The sequence below is a fragment of the Vombatus ursinus genome, unplaced genomic scaffold (genome assembly GCF_900497805.2).
Source record: "Vombatus ursinus unplaced genomic scaffold, bare-nosed wombat genome assembly UNPS02014864.1, whole genome shotgun sequence".
NCBI lineage: Eukaryota > Metazoa > Chordata > Mammalia > Diprotodontia > Vombatidae > Vombatus > Vombatus ursinus.
This window is the reverse complement of record NW_020954642.1, coordinates 7,994,951-8,013,136: the sequence shown is the minus strand read 5'-3', so window position 1 is coordinate 8,013,136 and position 18,186 is coordinate 7,994,951.

The following is an 18,186-nucleotide window of genomic DNA, read 5'->3' as shown; positions in this document are numbered from 1 at the left end:
CCCATTTCTCTTCACCACCCATTTCTCTTCACCACCCATTTCTCTTCACTAATAGGAACATTCATCAGTGGAACCCCTTCTCACCATTAAAGTAAGTGCTCCTTCCTTCCTTCCTTTTCATTCTTAACCCTCTCCTCCTCACCCACGCCCCTGTAGGATTTTTTTTTCTGAGACCACAGAGGCTACCCTGCCCTTATTGCTAGCTTTTGGTTTGACCTCTGCAAATAACTCAAGGGCCATCTCCAGTCATCCTGATCTATATCTCGCCCCTGGACCCAGATGGCTCTGGAGGAGAAAATGAGGCTGGTGACTTTGTACAGCCCTCCCTCACTTAAATCCGAATCACTTGCATGTCATGGCATCAGCTCCCTGATGTAATGGTCTTCGAGAAGGAAGGACAAATAATAACCTCTGTGAGCAAATCTCTTACTGTTATCTCCCTATTTCCCTCCTCCTTCCCCTTCACTTGCCCTCTCATATTATACTGTAGTCCCACAAAAGTCCTATAGGAGACACCTGTAGGAAAGGTGTCTCCAGGTTCTGTCCATAATACCCTTTGTCTGCCTTTTCACTGTTGCCTCTGCCAAATTTCCACCTTCATCCCATTTCTTTCTGTACAATTGGAAAGAAATCTCTTACTACTCTCTCTGTTATCACTCAGTGGCAGGTACTGTCCTTACCTTTTATATTTATTCATCCCTCCTTCATTTCTGTTGTTTGGGGTGTAGGAGAGGCGAATAACCTCTTCAGTCATTGCTAACATGGGGAAGGGGTAGTTGTGGATGGATAAGCACACAAGTACATTGTTGGTAGAACTGTGGAATGGTATAGTCATTTTGGAGAGAAATTTGAAGTTAAATAAATAGAGTGACTAAAATATACATACTCTTTGAACAAGAAACTCCATTACTGAGCTTACACCCCAAGGAAGCCATTGATAAGAAAAAGGTTCTCACGTACTTCAAAACGTTTATAGCAGCACTTTTTTGTGATAGCTGAAAATTAGAAACAAAATAAATGGATATCAACTGGGAAATGGCTAAATAAATTGCAGTACATGAATTTAATGGTATATTGCTGTGCTGTAAGAAATGATGTATGAGATGAACGCAGAAAAGCATATGGAAAAATTTATATGAACTGATTCAGTGGGAAGTCAGCAGAGTTGAAAACAACAATCTACACAGAAACTATAACAATGTATATGGAAGGAATGATGATACACTAAGAATCAAAAGGAAATATAACAAAATTGTAAAAATAAATTTGGAGTCAAATGAAAAGATTTAAAAAAAATACATCTCTAACCTACACCTTTGTGGAGATGAAGTTTCACAAGTGTTATACAGTATATACATTTTCAAGACTTTTTCAGTGCACTGATCAATGTATTATTTGTCATATGGGATGGCTCTCTGGGAGTTAGAAAAGGAGGGATATCTGGGAAACTAGTATGTAGGAAACCAAAAATATCAATAAAAATGTATTTAAAAAAATACCTAACCACTGTGCTTTAAAAACTTATATCTCTACAGTACAGGCTGTAGTTTAGATATTGATCATTTTGCCACCAACCCATAAATAGCTCTAGTGTTCAGAGTTTCCAGTGGTTGTTGTTATTTTAAATTTCTTTTGTTTATCACTGCCAATGAGTGGGCAAGGAAATAAGTAAGAAGGAGCTCTTTGCGCAGCCAGCAAGTCTATTCCAATTGCTCAGAGAATTCTTGACCTTTTCATATGCAAATGATGCCACTTAAGGTCTGAAAAAGGGCAAAGACTGAAAGGGACTTAAGACCAGATCCTTATACTTTATAAAAAGCTCAACTCCTGTGCCTCATCATTGCATAAAAGTTGTCAAAGGCTGTGGGACTCACCCAATTGGAAAGGCTTGAGGTATATGTCTATTGATGAGTTGTGTTTCTATCATCTGTCAGCCTGCCTACATTAATTCAGCAAAGATTATCACCCAAATTACACACACACACACATAACACACACAAAGTGAATCATGTATTTGTGTGTATGTGTGTATACACATACATACACACATACATACATACAGATACACACATATGCAAGGATTTGATATCCCAGTGTGGTACAAGGGAAATGGTATGAGCCCTAAAGTCAGAGAATCTATGTTCATCTATTTTTGTTGCTTACCTACTGAGTGACATTGGGCAAGTCAATTAACTTCCCTGTGTCTCACTTTTCTTATGTCTAAAATGATGGTGTCTTGTATTTCCTTTCTCTAAAATGAACCTCTGAGGTCACTCCAAGTTCTAAATCCATGATACTATGATTTATTTCTCTTCCACTCAAAGGCTGCAGGGCTTGCCTTTTTGGCTCCCATATGTATTTGGTTCTATCACCACTTTCCCTGACAATCTGTATTCTGTCCATCTTGCTCTTATGGAAGGGGGACCAATAGTTTCAGTTCTTCTATCACTGGTCCTTAGAGTAAGTATACAACATTCCTTCCTTCCTTCCTTCTTTCCTTTTTAAAACCTGATTTTAACTAATTATAAATTATTATTTTAATTTTAAGTTGGATTTTAAACTAAAACTAATGAAATGAAATTTATAGGAGGTTAGAATAGTAAATTACAAAATGGAAATTAAAAGCTTACTAAAATAAAATTTAAAATTTCTACCTGATCTTCTAAGTAAATATTTATTCAATAAAGAATGGATCATTTATTCATTTTCCATTAAATTGGAACTGAATTCCTTCCAGAAGCTCTTGTTCCAGAAGTCATCTTTCTGAATTCTGCCTGGTCTGGAAGAATGATCAAGAGTTTAAGTGTTACCTGAGGAAATTTTGGTTTTTAAGACTCCTGGACATCTCAGACTTACTGGGATATCATTCTCAGATCCCATCTTTTGCTATATTCCTCTCTACCACACCCCCAATTCCAAAGAAGGCAGCTCCCTCTAGAATTTCCAATAATTCCTCCCACTTAACCATCACATTTTTTTTACTATGCTCAACTTTTTAAAACCTCAGACTTCTAAGGGACATTACAGCTCTTCTGTTCCAGTTTATACCTAAATAAAAATCCGTAAGAAAAAAGTTCTTATTGTTTGCTTGATTGTGTTTGTTTTTTGAGGGACCTTCATTGAGTGGAAACACAATAGCCTCCCAAGAAAGTCCATTATACAGAATCATAGAGCCTGAGAGTTGGAAAGTATTTCAATAGCTGTCTAGTCCAGTCCTCATATGAAAGCAATATCTGCCGAAACATATCTCAAGTGATCATATAGCTTCTTTTCAAAAACTATCAAGAAGGGGGGAACAATTACTCTTCTAGGTCTCTCATTCCACTATTTTGTATAGCCTTTATTATTGAGAGGTTTTTTTTGTCTGTTTTTTTTTTCAATTCAAATTTGACCACTTTAATAATTTTAAGCATTTTCCCAAATTCTAGCCTCTGGACTCAAACAAAACAAGTCTAATTTTCCTTCACTAAGTCAGTTTTTCAAATACTTAAAAATGATTATCATCCTCACTCCTCTTGTACCTATGCAGTAATATGCTCAGTTACTGATTTTCGTATGGCATGATTTCAGCACCTTTCATAATTCTGGTTTCTCACTTCAGAATATCTTCTAGTTTTTTAGATCTCTTCCTGAACTATAGCACTCAGATGTGTCCTCCAACCAGGGCATATTTTCGTACAAATATCAGTTCTCTAATCACAGACACCCTGTCTCTGTTAATGTCACCTTAGACAACAGTGGCTTTTTTTGACTGTGATATCACGTAATTAACACTGTAAGCTTATAGTCAACTGAGACCTTAAATTTTTTTTTCTGGATTATATCATCGAACATATCAACTCGCTTTCCTAGCTTCATAATCAACAACAACTAGGTATATCTCTCACTCTCTGAAAAAAGTGTTGAACCAAAGAAGGCCACGGATTGAGCCGTAACACAAGCGACTTACTTCAAAGCTGACATTGTTTCATGAATTAATCTTTGTGTGGGCAAGTCTGTTCAAAGCAGTTTTCCTAAGTGAATTTATTCATTGATCTTAACATTTAGGCAAAGTTTGTTGTCTTTCCCTAATCCCGTAGATTGACGTTGTTCCCCTCTAGAATTTTGTGTTAGTAGCTATCAATGCTGTTCTGGCAAAAATGCTTTGGTAAAAACCAAGTTTCTCTTTTTAATGTTACTAGGTCTTCCAGATCAATGGTAGACATGGGATGGTAGAGGAATCTTTTGTAGTGGGTGAAAGATGAAATGACTGAGGAAACAAAGATACAATCTTCTAAGCACATCAACTTATTAAAAAATGCATGACAATTGCCCAATAAATCAGGATGAGACCTCCTCACCTTAGGTCTGGACCCCAAATACAGAGGAAGACAGACTGTTATACATTTAAAAAAAATTAAATTAGTTTTATTGATTAAAAGAATATGATTAACCAGGATAAGGATACAACATTAGGTAATCTGATTTCTAATTGGAGAAAAATGAGGGATTTTCTAAGTTGGGAGGGGGAGAAACAATAGGTATAATACCCTAAAATCAGAAATCTCACTCCCCCCAAATCTCTGTGTATAATCAAAGGAATATGGAAACAATAACTGATTGATAAATAAGGGACCACTTTTCATGTAAGACATATGAGTTGCTTGAGATATACTATTGTGAGAAAACTCTTTATAATCAGTCTTTAGATCTGACCAGGTTTCTCATCAGCGTAACCTATGTCCTTGGTTAAGGGTCTCTAAGCAGGAGGGAGAGGTGGTTCAGTTTTCCAGCCATGTAGGCTAAGTTCAACCAATGCAATAAGGTTTCCTCCCAATTCCCACAACTGAATGAAGTTTTCTCACAAGACAGAAGTTTCACTAAACCCATAATTTAATAAAAACTAAGCTAGCTCCAGAAGTGAGTCACAAGACAGAGTCAGCCTGGTTTACTTAATTCCCACAATTAACCACTTACTCTCCTAATCCTTTCAATTCCCTCACCTAAGACCAATGAACATTTCATATCTTCTCTGGATACCATCATGCTTGATTCTCTTTGTTTTTAAGTTTGTGATACTTTACTAATGATCTCTGTTCCACCCCAAGTAAGTAGATATCTAGAATCCGGCTAAACTATTGGAATGGCCAAACTGAATATTTCATTTCTAAGCTTAGGTGGTGCAGTGGATAAGACATTGGACCTGGAATCAAGAAGACATAAATGCAGGTCATCCCTCAAACACTTACATTTGTGTGATCTAGAGTAAGTCATGTACCTTCTGCCTCAGTTTCCCCAACAACAAAATATGGAAATTAATAGCAGACATCTCACAGAATCGTTGTGAGAATAAAATGAGATAATATTTGTAAAATACTTTGCAAACCTTAAAGTGCTATAGGAAGGCTAGCTATTATTATTCCTCCCATCCACTACACACTCTTCCCACCATAAAGACAAGGTATATGCACAAAAATCTCTTTGATGATGTAGTGTATTAATAGCCTAGTTTTTTTTTAACAAGATCTGGATTCAAGTTAAGGTTTAAATGACATACCAGTTGTTTGGTTCAGGGCAAGTTATATAACCCCTCTAACTCTCTGCTTCCTCAACTATAAAGTAGAAATAATAATGCTGATGCTATCCCAAATCAGGTGTTGCTGTGAAGAAAGAAAATTATAAACCTTAAAGTACAATAGAATTGGGAACTATTGCTATCAGTCAGTGTCTGTCAATAAATATTTGTTAAAGGTTTACTATGTACCAGGGAAGGTGCTAAGTGCTAAATGATGATGAAAATTATTATTTTAATAATATTTTAAACATTTAATGTTTAAATATTTAATTGATCATTTAATTTTAAATAAAAATAATAAATTATTCTCCTTATCTGTTTGTTATGGGAATTTTTCTCTAGGTGTTTTTAGGAAACCTACAGAAGATGAGCACTTTTATTCAAATCCCCAAAGCAATCGTCTGATTCATCTCTACAATAGTATGCTAAGTATTGAACATAAGAGAAAAGTAGTATGATGAAGGATTGTCCCAGGACCATTTCTATCTCAATACCATTGAACGTTAGATTAGAAGGAAAAATCAAATGATAAAAATGATAATCATTAATGACTACTATTTATAAATCACTTGGAGTTTTACAAAGGTGTTTGAGATTATTTTAAGTCCTCCCTCCTTCCTCATTTAAAAATGAGGAAGTCATTTTGAAGAGCTTAAGTGACAGGCTCAGGGTGACAAAGCTAACTCTTTTCTTCACATACAGAAGGAGCAAAACTGTGACTAATTGAAAATTATTGGAAATTCACTTTTTTTAATGGTTAAATGCTTCAAAAATTCCAGACATCCACAAATTTAGTATTAAACAAAAACTTTACCAAACCATCTCACCTCTCACTTCCTAGGAAAGGGTGATAAATAGACCGAATAAAGCTCTCTCTCTCTCTCTTTTTTTTTTTTTGCCTTTCGGTTAGGCAATTGGAGTCAAGTGACTTGCCCAGGGTCACACAGCTAGTAAGTGTCATGTATCTGAGATCAGATTTGAACTGAGGTCCCCCTGACTCCAACGTTGGAGCTCTATCCACTGCGCCACCTAGCTGCCCCATTAATGTTCATTTCTAAAGCATAATTTATCTGAATTTCAAACTTACTGACTCACATTTTCCCTGGGAGAAGGGAGGAAATTCTAATGCTTTCAATGTCCTACAGGGAAAAAAAAAAAGATTTTCTTTATGTACCTAGTATCACTCTCAATGCTTAACCTCCCAACTGTGGATGTACTTCAAGGTTCTATACTGAATATTCACTTCTCTCACTACATACACACTCTAGTTTATCTCATAAGCTCCAATGGCTTCAATTATTGTCACCATGTGTAGAAACAAGAGATGTATATAATCGACCCTACTTTCTCTCCATATCACCAACTTCCTATTGAAAATTTTGAACTAGGAATCCTGTAAGGATCTCAAACACAACATACTCAAAATAAAACTCATTCTATTTGCTCTCCATTCCATCCCTATTATGAACTTCCCAATTTCTGTCAAAGACACCACTTTCTTTCAGTTCCTTTGGGTTATCAACAGTGAAATCATTCTTTACTCTGCATTCTCTCTTCCCCAAAAATGGAATCAGCTGCCAAGTCTTTTTGATTCTACCTCCACAATATCCTATATACATAATTTTTTCCCCACTCAGTCATGTGTGTTCTCTAAGCTGGAGTCCTATTTACATATGCTCTATAATTACTAATGGGATAATGTGTCACAAATTATTTATTTTCTGCTGAGGATACCTTGTTTCCTTCCTAAACCAAGGGCAGGGGTTGTTTCTTTCTTTTCTTTGTATTCCCAAGGTTTAGCACAAGGTCTGACACAGAGTAGTAACTTAATAAAGGCTATTGTCATACTGGCCTCGGTAAATAATCCTTTTTAAGTTTGAATTAAGTCTGGATAATTAATTAATTTCATCTGACAATCGATGAGGGAAGCAATAGTAGAGGCTCATGAGAAAAGTACCCTCAGCACCTTACGGCTACCTCTAGAAACCTGGAGGGAAATACAGCAACCTGCCCTCTAGGACCCTGACCTGGTATAAGTGGACATCGAGAGAGCAAATCCATAGTCTACGTGTGCTTAAAAATATAGTTCCAGGTCATAGAACATATAATTAGTTCATTAACTGGAGTTGAGGTGGTATGGCAAATCCCTCTTACAAATGTAAAGGATTTTACATGTTTTCAAAAATCAACTGCTTACATGAAAAATAGGGCAGGGGGCAGGGAAAATTATGAGTAGAAGTACATTCATTCATAAAAAAGATAATCCAGGGATTTCAGTTTACTTCAAGCTCAATACAATGCAATACTGTTATATGGTAATCAAAATCTACTATGATCTTCCATTTCATTAATAGAAGCACGGTGTTTAAAACAAGGGAGAAATAATGATGAGGAGACCCCAGAATATACTATATAATAACTGTTTAAGAAAGTGGGAGTATTGAGTTTGCAGAAAAGCCAATTTAAAGGGAGTAGGAGACATGCATTTGAGGTGCTGTGTGTACCAGAAGAATTAGCTTGTTCTGCTTCCCACTCAAAGGGAAAAACTAGGAGCAATATTGAAAACTGACAGAGAGGCAAATTTCATTTCAATTTAAAGAAAAGAATGTGATGGATGAAATCTGAAATAAATGAGGAAACAAAAGTTTGAAGTTCTAACCATATCAATTTATTGGCAAGGCACACAATTGCACAACATATCAGGACCAGGCCCCTTCAGAAAGGCCCTGGACCCCAAATACAGGAGAGAGAGCTTTTTATGCACTAAAAGAAAACAATTATTAGGATATAAAATTAGATAATCTGATTTTTAATTAAAGGGGAGATGAGGGACTTTCTGAGTAGGGAGGGGAATTAACAAGTTTTATGAGTTGGGAGTGGGGAATCAGCAGGTGGACTTTCCTGGATAAGTTTCCATGATTAGCAAGCCGGTAGAATTTACAGGAAAATGAATCATAAATCTCAAAATCGAATCAGTATTACAAGATGGAGTAAGTCTGGTTCACACAATTCTCTTATAACTATCTAATGATAAAAAGTATGTTGAAATGGCTTCCTTGAAAAGTAATAAGTTCTTGCTCTTTGGAAGTTCTCAGATAGAAGCTGAATAACCACTTGTGGAGCAAGCATGTATTCTAAATTAAAGTATTCTAAATTCAGGTTCAGTTTGAGGGCAGTTTGACTCTGAGGTGGAGGGTAGGTAGGTTATGGTGTAGTGGGGATGTGTGTGTGTGTGTGTGTGTGTGTGTGTGTGTGTGTGTGTGTGAACAGGACCCTTTAAAGTCATAATTCTTGTTAAGTGAACTGTTGAAATAAATGCTGCAACAGACTCAATTTCCAGGAAAGATAATTGCTCATTCCTAAGCAGTCAATTTGACCATTAAAGTCTTAAGATGTGAACAATCAACTCATTTATCTTATATAGGAAACATGGTTTTTGATTTATATCTGCCACTTTCATGCAGATCTCATTGTCTTTAGAATTCTGACACTCATAGTTTTCACCTGTATTTTACAAAGTACGGATTAATATTACCCAATACTTTCCTTTAACTCCTTCACACCTATAAATTTAATGTCACAGATCTAAACATAACCCCAATTTAAAAAAGGTAGTTTTATTAGTAACCATGGAAACATCATAAGAGTAGAAGTGAGAAGACCTACACAGGACTTCTACCTCTGTCATTATGTGACCTCAAGAAAGTCACCTCCTCTTTGGAAATCAGTTTCTTCATTTGCAAAATTAGGAGGCTGGACTAAAGATCACTAAGGTCTCTCTCTGATCTAAATCCTATGATCCATTAGAAGATAACATAGTCATTTTGCTAATATAACATGAACATGATGAATAAGTGACATTTAGAAAGTAATTAAGATCATTATCACAGTTAATATATTTCTAAATATCAATAGGATCATGCCTCTTGATTTGCCCTCCTGATGTGTGACATACTTATTTTAAAATTAATGTTCCAATAATGCCTTCAGTTATCTCACTTTTACTGCTTTCAATTATTCCCATCACCAATGTAGAGCCATGAATGAATCAGGGTTATAAAAATGCTGATTTATTACCGTGCTTATCTTGGAAGGTATGACTAATTTGGCAAGTATTCTTGAAGAACAAGGAATTTAGGGATTGTTAGGAAGTTGATGGCTTATTGGAAAATTAACAAGTTTATTTTGTTCTGATATATGTGTGCATACTTGATGTTTTTATATTAAAAATAGAAATAATATTTGTTCCTTGTTATATCCATAGAAATTTTGCTCTCATAGAATACAATGTCCCTTTTAAAGATGATTAACTTTCATGATAGAAGGAGCTCTTTTTAAATGGAATCAATAAATAACCAGGGTCTTTCCACATATCTTTGTTTTATTTAAGGATATTTTGTTAAATTATGAGAAGTAATAAACATCTAACTTTGCTATAAATTTACTGTTCATTATGATACAAAAATAAGCATTTTAGCAGCTTAGAAAAACTGATGTTAAAGGGGCAGCTAGGTGGCACAGTGGATAGAGCACACAGCCCTGAAGTCAGAAGGACCTGAGTTCAAATCTGGCCTCAGACCAAACACTTGACACTTATTAGGTGTGTGACCCTGGGCAAGTCACTTAACCCCAATTGCCTTAAAAAAAGAGAAAAGAAAAACCAATGTTAGTTTTGAAAAAAAAGTTGTACTATCTTTTAGTTTTTACATTGGTCTTTTCCCTTTATGTCCTTTTCTCTATCCAACTCTCTTATTTTTCCCACTTAGTGGTATTTTTTTTCAATTACATGTAAAGATAGTTTTCAACATTCATTTTTGTAAGATGTTGAGTTCCAAATTTTTCTCCCTTCCTACTTCCCCTCCCCAAAACAGCAAGCAATCTGATATGAGTTATACAGGTACAAACATATTAAACATTTCCACATCAGTCATGTTGTGAAAGAAAAATCAGAACAAAAAAGAAAAACCATGAAGGAGAAAAAATATATAAAACAAAAAATATCTATTGTGAGCTTCTTGAAAGTATTTTGGGACTTCCGCTTCCGGGAGCCAAGATGGTAGAGTAAAAAGGTAGTTGCTCTCATCATCCCCTATCACCCTCTGAAAACCCAGAAAATATCACCCCAGAAAAAACCCTGGAACAGCTGAACCAGAAGAAAGACGAGGTGCAGCAGTGAAATAACCCAGGTAGATAGAGGGATTAACAGGAAAAGCCCCTCTTACCCTAGGGGAAGGGGAACAGTACAAAACAGGAGTCCCCAGTCAGGTAGTGGAAACATCTACTTTAGCACACCAGGAGGAGATTCTGGTGCCTAGGCATTCTACAGCAAATGGGTCTCCCAGTGCCTCAGCAAAAATAAGCGAAGCAGCACTACAAAGGGCTCCAGTTGCATAAGCACCTGGCAGCATTCCTCTGAAAGGAGCTGAAGAAAGCAACCTAGAGTTGCCTGAAAATTCCAGCCTTGTTGATTCCAGCCCAATGCCAGGTAAGCTGTCAGAACCCTACAGCCTCCAGCTGACAACCAGGAAGAGATCCCAAAGCCCAGGTGGTTGAGCAGGCAAACACCAACAGCTGGACCTCCGAGTGCCCCCGAGTTGGGGAACCATTGGAAACCAGTTCAGAAAACCACCAGGTGCCTCGGCATTCTACAGCAAAGAAGTCTCCCAGTGCCTCAACAGAAATAAGGCAGGCAGCATTGCAAGGGGCCCCAGGCAGATAAACACCTGGCAGCACTTATCTAAAAGCAGCTAAACAAAGCTAAAGGAAAGGAAAAGCAGGCAACCTAGATTTACCTGAAAGTCCCAGCCTTGCTGATTCCAGCCCAACACCAGATAAGCTGCTGGAACCCTACAGCCTCCAACTGCCAACATAAGAGGCCTCAGCTCCCAAAGCCAGTGACCAAGACCTAGGCTCCCAACACAAGGAGCTTGGGTCAGTGCCCTCTGCTCCCCAGCAGGAAAGCTTAATCTCTTTAAAGGCCAGGGAATAAAGTAACACCATGAGTAAAAAAGAAACGTACTATAGATTCATATTATGAGAAGAGTGAAGATCTAGACAGAAATTCTGAAGAGGACAACACTGTCATCAAACCCACATCTGCAATATCAAAAGGGAATATGAACTGGTCTGAAGCCCAAAAAGCCTTCTTAGAAGAACTAAAGAAGGACTTTAAAAGTCAAATGAGAGAGGTAGAGGAGTCCTTTAAAAGTACAATTGGCCAATTGGAAAAAAAGTACACTGAAGGAAACAAGTCCCTTAAAAATACAATTGACCAATCAGAGAAGAAAGTACAAAATCTAACAGAAGAAAACAATATGTTAAAAACTAGAATTGAACAAATGGAAACTAATGACTCTATGAGAGAGCAAGAATCTGTCAAACAGAAACCAAAAAATGAAAAATTAGATGAAAACATAAAATACCTCATGGGTAAAACAACTGACCTGGAAAATCAGTCCAGGAGAGACAATTTAAAAATTATAGGCCTACTTGAAAATCATGATAAAAAAAGAGCCTGGACAATATCCTTCAGGAAATCATAAAGGAAAACTACCCTGAAGTCCTAGAACCAGAAGGCAAAATAACTATAGAAAGAATCCACCTCTCCCCACCTGAAAAAGATCCCAAATTAAAAATGCCAAGGAATATAATAGCTAAATTCCAAAATTACCAGATTAAAGAGAAATTACTGCAAGCAGCCAGAAAGAAACAATTTAAATATCATGGAACCACAGTCAGGATTACACAGGACCTTGCAACCTTTACATTAAAAGACCGTAGGGTGTGGAACATGATATTCTGTAAGGCAAAGGAGCTTGGAATGAAGCCAAGGATTAACTACCCAGAAAAAATGAGTGTGTTTTTCCAGGGAAGGAGATGGATATTCAATGAAATAGGGGACTTCCAAACATTTCTGATAAAAAAACCAGAGCTCAACAAAAAATTTGATCTTCAAGTACAAGATTCGACAGAGACATAAAAAGGTAAATGGGACAGAAAGATACAATATATTGTTAATAAGGGCAAAATGTTTACATCCCTACAAGGGAAGATGACACTTGCAACTCTTGAGAACTGTATTGTTACTATACCATGTTAAAGGAGTATACATAAAGGGGGTTCATATAAGTTGACTTTGATGTAATGATTAAAAAATAAATTTAATCAGGTGGGTTAAATGGATCCAAGTAAGTGGATTAGCCTGAGCTAAGAAAATGTACTGAGAAAGGAGGAGGCAGACAAGGATAAATTACATTACAGGAAAAGACTCAAAAACCCATTAGAGCAGAGGTAAAGAAGGGAGGAGGATGAGCATTATTTGAACCTTACTCTCATCAGATTTGGCTCAAGAAGGGAATAACATAAACAGGTATAGAAGTCTAACTTTCACTATAGGCAGTAGGAGGGAAAAGGGGAAAGAAAAGAGGGGGTATAGAAGGTAGGGAAGAAGCAGTAAGGGTAAAGGGGAAGAAAAGGTAAAGGGATAATAGAAGGGAGATGGGACTGAAGGAGGTATGTCAAAAGCAAAACACTACTGAGGGGGGGAAAGGAGAAAGGAGAAAGAAAAGCATAAACGGGGGGAAAAGGATGGAGATAAAGACACAAATAGTAATCATAACTGTGAATGTGAATGGGATGAACTCTCCCATAAAACGGAAGCATATAGCAGAGTGGATTAAAAACCATAATCTTACAATATGTTGTTTTCAGGAAACACATTTGAAAAAGAGTGTAAAGGTAAAAGGCTGGAGCAAAATATATTATGCCACAGCTGAATTAAAAAAAAAAAAGCAGGGCTAGCAATCCTGATCTCAGTAAAAGTGAAAGCAAAAATAGATCTTATCAAAAGAGATAAGGAAGGAAACTACATCCTGCTGAAAGGCACCATAGACAACAAAGTAATATCGTTACTAAACATATATACACCAAATGGTATAGCATCCAAATTCTTAGAGGAGAAGTTCAGGGAGTTACAGGAAGAAATAAACAGCAAAACTATACTAGTGGGGGACCTCAACCTCCCCTCTCTGAACTAGATAAATCTAACTACAAAATAAACAAGAAAGGAGTTAAGGAGGTGAATAGAACTTTAGAAAAGTTAGGTATGATAGACCTGTGGAGAAAACTGAATGGGGATAGAAAGGAATATACTTTTTTTTTTCTCAGTGGTATATGACACATACACAAAAATTGATCATATACTAGGTCATAACCTCACAATCCAATGCAGAAAGGCAGAAATAGTAAATGCATCCTTTTCAGATCATGATGCAATAAAAATAATATGCAATAAAGGTCCATGTAAAGATAGATTAAAAATAATTGGAAACTAAATAATCTAATCCTAAAAAATGATTGGGTCAAACAACACATCATAGAAACAATCAATAATTTCATTTAAGAGAATGACAATAATGAGACAACATACCAAAACTTATGGGATGCAGCAAAAGCAGTTCTTAGGGGAAGTTTTATATCTCTAAATGCTTATGTAAATAAAATAGAAAAAGAGGAGATCAAAGCCCAACAGCAAGAGATAGAAAGAGAAATTCCATTTAAACTTACTTTAGACATTATAACATATTTAGGAGTCTACCTCCTGAAATAAACCCAGGAACTCTATGAACACAATTACAAAATACTTTTCACGCAAATAAAGTCAAATCTAAATAATTGGAAAAACATCAGTTGCTCATCGGTAGGCTGAGCTAATATAATAAAAATGACAATTCTACCTAAGTTAATTTACTTATTCAGTGCCATACCAATCAATCTACCAAAAAATTATTTTATAGAGTTAGAAAAAAATAATAATAAGATTCATTTGGAAGAACAAAAGGTCCAGAATATCAAGAGAACTAATGAAAAGAAATGCAAGGGAAGGTGGCCTAGTCATTCCACATCTTAAATTGTATTATAAAGCAGCAATCATCAAAACTACTTGGTACTGACTAAGAAATAGAGTGGTGGATCAGTGGAATAGGTTAAATATGCAAGACACAGTAGTCAATGACTACAGTAATCTATTATTTGATAAACCCAAAAACCCCAGCTTCTGGGATAAGAACCCACTCTTTGAAAAAAAAAACTGCTGGGAAAACTGGAAAAGAGTATGGCAGAAATTAGGAATAGACCAAAATCTCACACCATACACCAAAATAAAGTCAAAATGGGTTCATGATTTAGATATAAAGGCTGATACTACAAGCAAACTGGGAGAGCAAGGAATAGTTTACCTGTCAGTTCTATGGAGAACAGAAGAATTCATGACCAAACAGGAGATAGAGAACATTACAAAAAGCAAAATAGATAATTTTGATTACATTAAATTGAAGAGCTTTTGCACAAACAAAGCCAATGCAATGAAGATTACAAGGAAGGTAGAAAATTGGGAAAGAATTTTTACAACCAGTTTCATTTGTAAAATATATAGAGAATTAAGTCAAATTTATAAGAATACAAGCCATTCCCCAATTGATAAATTGGGTCAAAGGATGTGAACAGATAGTTCTCAGATGAAGAAATTAAAGCCATCTATAGTCATATGAAAAAATGCTCTGAATCACTTTTGATTAGAGAAATGCAAATCAAAACAACTCTGAGGTACCATAACACACCTATCAGAATGGCCAACATGACAAAACAGGAAAATGATAAATGTTGGAGAAAATGTGGGAAAATTGGAACACTAATGCATTGTTGGTGGAGTTGTGAAATGATCCAACCATTTTGGAGAACAATTTGGAACTATGCCCAAAGGGCTATAAAAATGTGCATACCCTTTGACCCAGCAATAACACTTCTAGGGCTATATCCCAAAGAGATCACACAAATGGGAAAAGGAGCCACATGTACAAAAATTTTTGTGGTGGAAAAGAATTGGAAATTGAGGGGATGCCCATTAATTAAGGAATGGCTGAGCAAGTTGTGGTATATGAATGTGATGGAATACTATTGTGCTATAAGAAATGATGAACAGGCTGACTTCAGAAAACCTGGAAAGACTTGTATGGTCTGATGCTGAGTGAAGTGAGCAGAACCAAGAGAACATTTTACACAATAACAGCCTCATTGTGTGATGACTAATATTGATAAACTTAACCCTTCCTGGCAATACAAAGATCTAAGACATCTCCAGAGGCCTTGTGATGGAAAATGCTATCCACATCCAAAGAAAGAACTATGGAAGTTGAATTGCTATTTTTTTTCTTCTGTTGAATTTTGTTTCCTCTTTCTGATGGTTCCTCCTACTGGTTTTAATTTTTACCTACATCACTAATGTGAAAATATGTTTAATATGAATGTAAATGTATAGCCTATATCAGATTGTGCACCATCTTGGGGAGGGTGGTGGGGAGGAAGGAGGAGAAAAATTTTAAACTCAAAAGCATATGGAAGTGGTTATTGATAAATCAAAATCAATTAATAAAAAGAGAAAGTATTTTGATTTTTCATGTCTGTTGCATGGACTGAATATATCTCCATTTTTACTATTTCTATAGAAAGAAGTGAGGAGTAGGAATGAATAGGGACACCAATGGAGCTGTTATTTCATTCTATCTGGAAAAAAATTTGAATTCATTTGAGAACAGATAATAGAACACTTTGATCTGCATTTAGACTCTGCATTCTTTTTCTGGATGTGGATAGCATTTTCCATCTTGAGTCTTTTGGAATTGTCTTGGATCATTGTATTGCTGAGATGTCTAGCATAGTTGATCATCATACAATGTTGCTATTACTATGTAAAATTAATGTTCTCCTGGGTCTGCTCACTTCAGTAAGCATCAGTTCATATAAGTGTTTTTAGGTTTTTCTGAAATCTGCCTGGTCATCATTTCTTATAACACAATAGGATTCCATTATGTTGATATAGCATAACTGGTTCAACCATTCCCCAATTCATGGGCATCCCTTCAATTTCCAATTATTTTCCATTACAAAAGAGCTGCTATAGATATTTTGCAGATAAGGGTCCTTTTCCCTTTTTTATGATCTCTTTAGGATACAGACCTAGTAGTGGTATTATTGGCTCAAAGGGTACACACAATTTTATAGCCCTTTGGGCATAGTTACAAATTGCTCTCCAAAATGGTTGGATCAGTTCACAACCACACCAACAAGGCATTAGTGTTCCAATTTTCCAACATCTTCTCCTACATTTATTAATTTCCTCTTCTGTCATATTAACTAATCTGGTAGGTGTGAAGTGGTAACTCAGAGTTGTTTAGATTTGCATTTCTCTAATCAACAGTGATTTAGAGCATTTTTTCATATGTCTAGAGATAGATTTAGTTTCTTCATCTGAAAATTGCCTGTTCATATCCTTTGACCATTTATCAATTGAGCAATGACTTGTATTTTTATAAATTTTACTCAGTTCTCTATAGATTTAAGAAATAAGGACTTTATCAGAAACACTGACTGTAAAAATTATTTCCCAGCTTTCTGATTTCCTTCTAATCTTGGTTGCATTGGTTTTGTTTGTGCAAAAACTTTTTAATATAATTAATCAGAATTATCTATTTTGCATTTCATAATGTTGTCTATCTCTTGTTTGGTCATAAACTCTTCCTTTCTCCATTGATCTGATAGGTAAAGTATTCCTTGCTGTCATAATTTGCTTATGGTATCACCCTTTATGTCTAAATCATGTACCCACTTCCATTGTATCTTGGTATAGGGTGTGAGATGTTGATCTAAGCTTCGTTTCTGCCATACTACTTTCTAGTTTTCCCAGAAATTCACTCTTCTTTTTTATATTTAAAAATAGTTTTTGAAGTATTTATAAATATTTAAATAAAACCAACAAATATAGTGACTGGATCTGATAGCGTATACTGTTGAATATAGTACATCTATATTCCCTTACCCTTCTATTTGGAGGGAGGATCACTCTATCATTGGTTCTTTGAGACTGAAATTAGTCACTAAGTAGAGTTCACCTTTTTTTAGTGTTTTTTTTTTTAAACATTATTGCAGTTATTGAGTATGTTGTTCTCCTGGTTTTGAACACTTCACACTGCATTAGTTCATATAGGTCTTCTCTAATTTCACTGAATTCATCACCTACATTATTTCTTATAAAGCAATACTATTCTATTATATTTAAATTATATAATTTGCTAAAGTAGGCCGGACACTTTGTTTTTTGTCCCATTTTCACCAAGAAATATATATGTGTATGGATGTATATATACATATACATACATGAGACATACACACAGGTGTGTGCATATATATTTTGGAGGGGTGATATGGGACCTTTTCCTCCATCTCTGAACTTCTTGAAAATTCTTGAGCTCTTTGAAGCAAAAGGTAGGAAAAATTTAGTGACTTTTCTTCAATGAGTTCAAATTGTTTTCCAGACAGAATGGAATCACAGTTCCATTGGTGTCCCTTATTTACTCCTACTCCTCACTTCTTTCTTTAGAAATAGTAAAAATGGAGATATATTTAGTCCATGCAACAGACATGAAGAATCAAAATACTTTCAAGAAGTTCACAATAGACTACATGCAAAAAACTATACAAACAAGCTATATTCTGTATATATTTGAATGTCATCATGAGCCCTGCAAGATAAAGTGAAAAGATTTTCCATGAAAGTGTTCTATATTTTGTTTGATGAA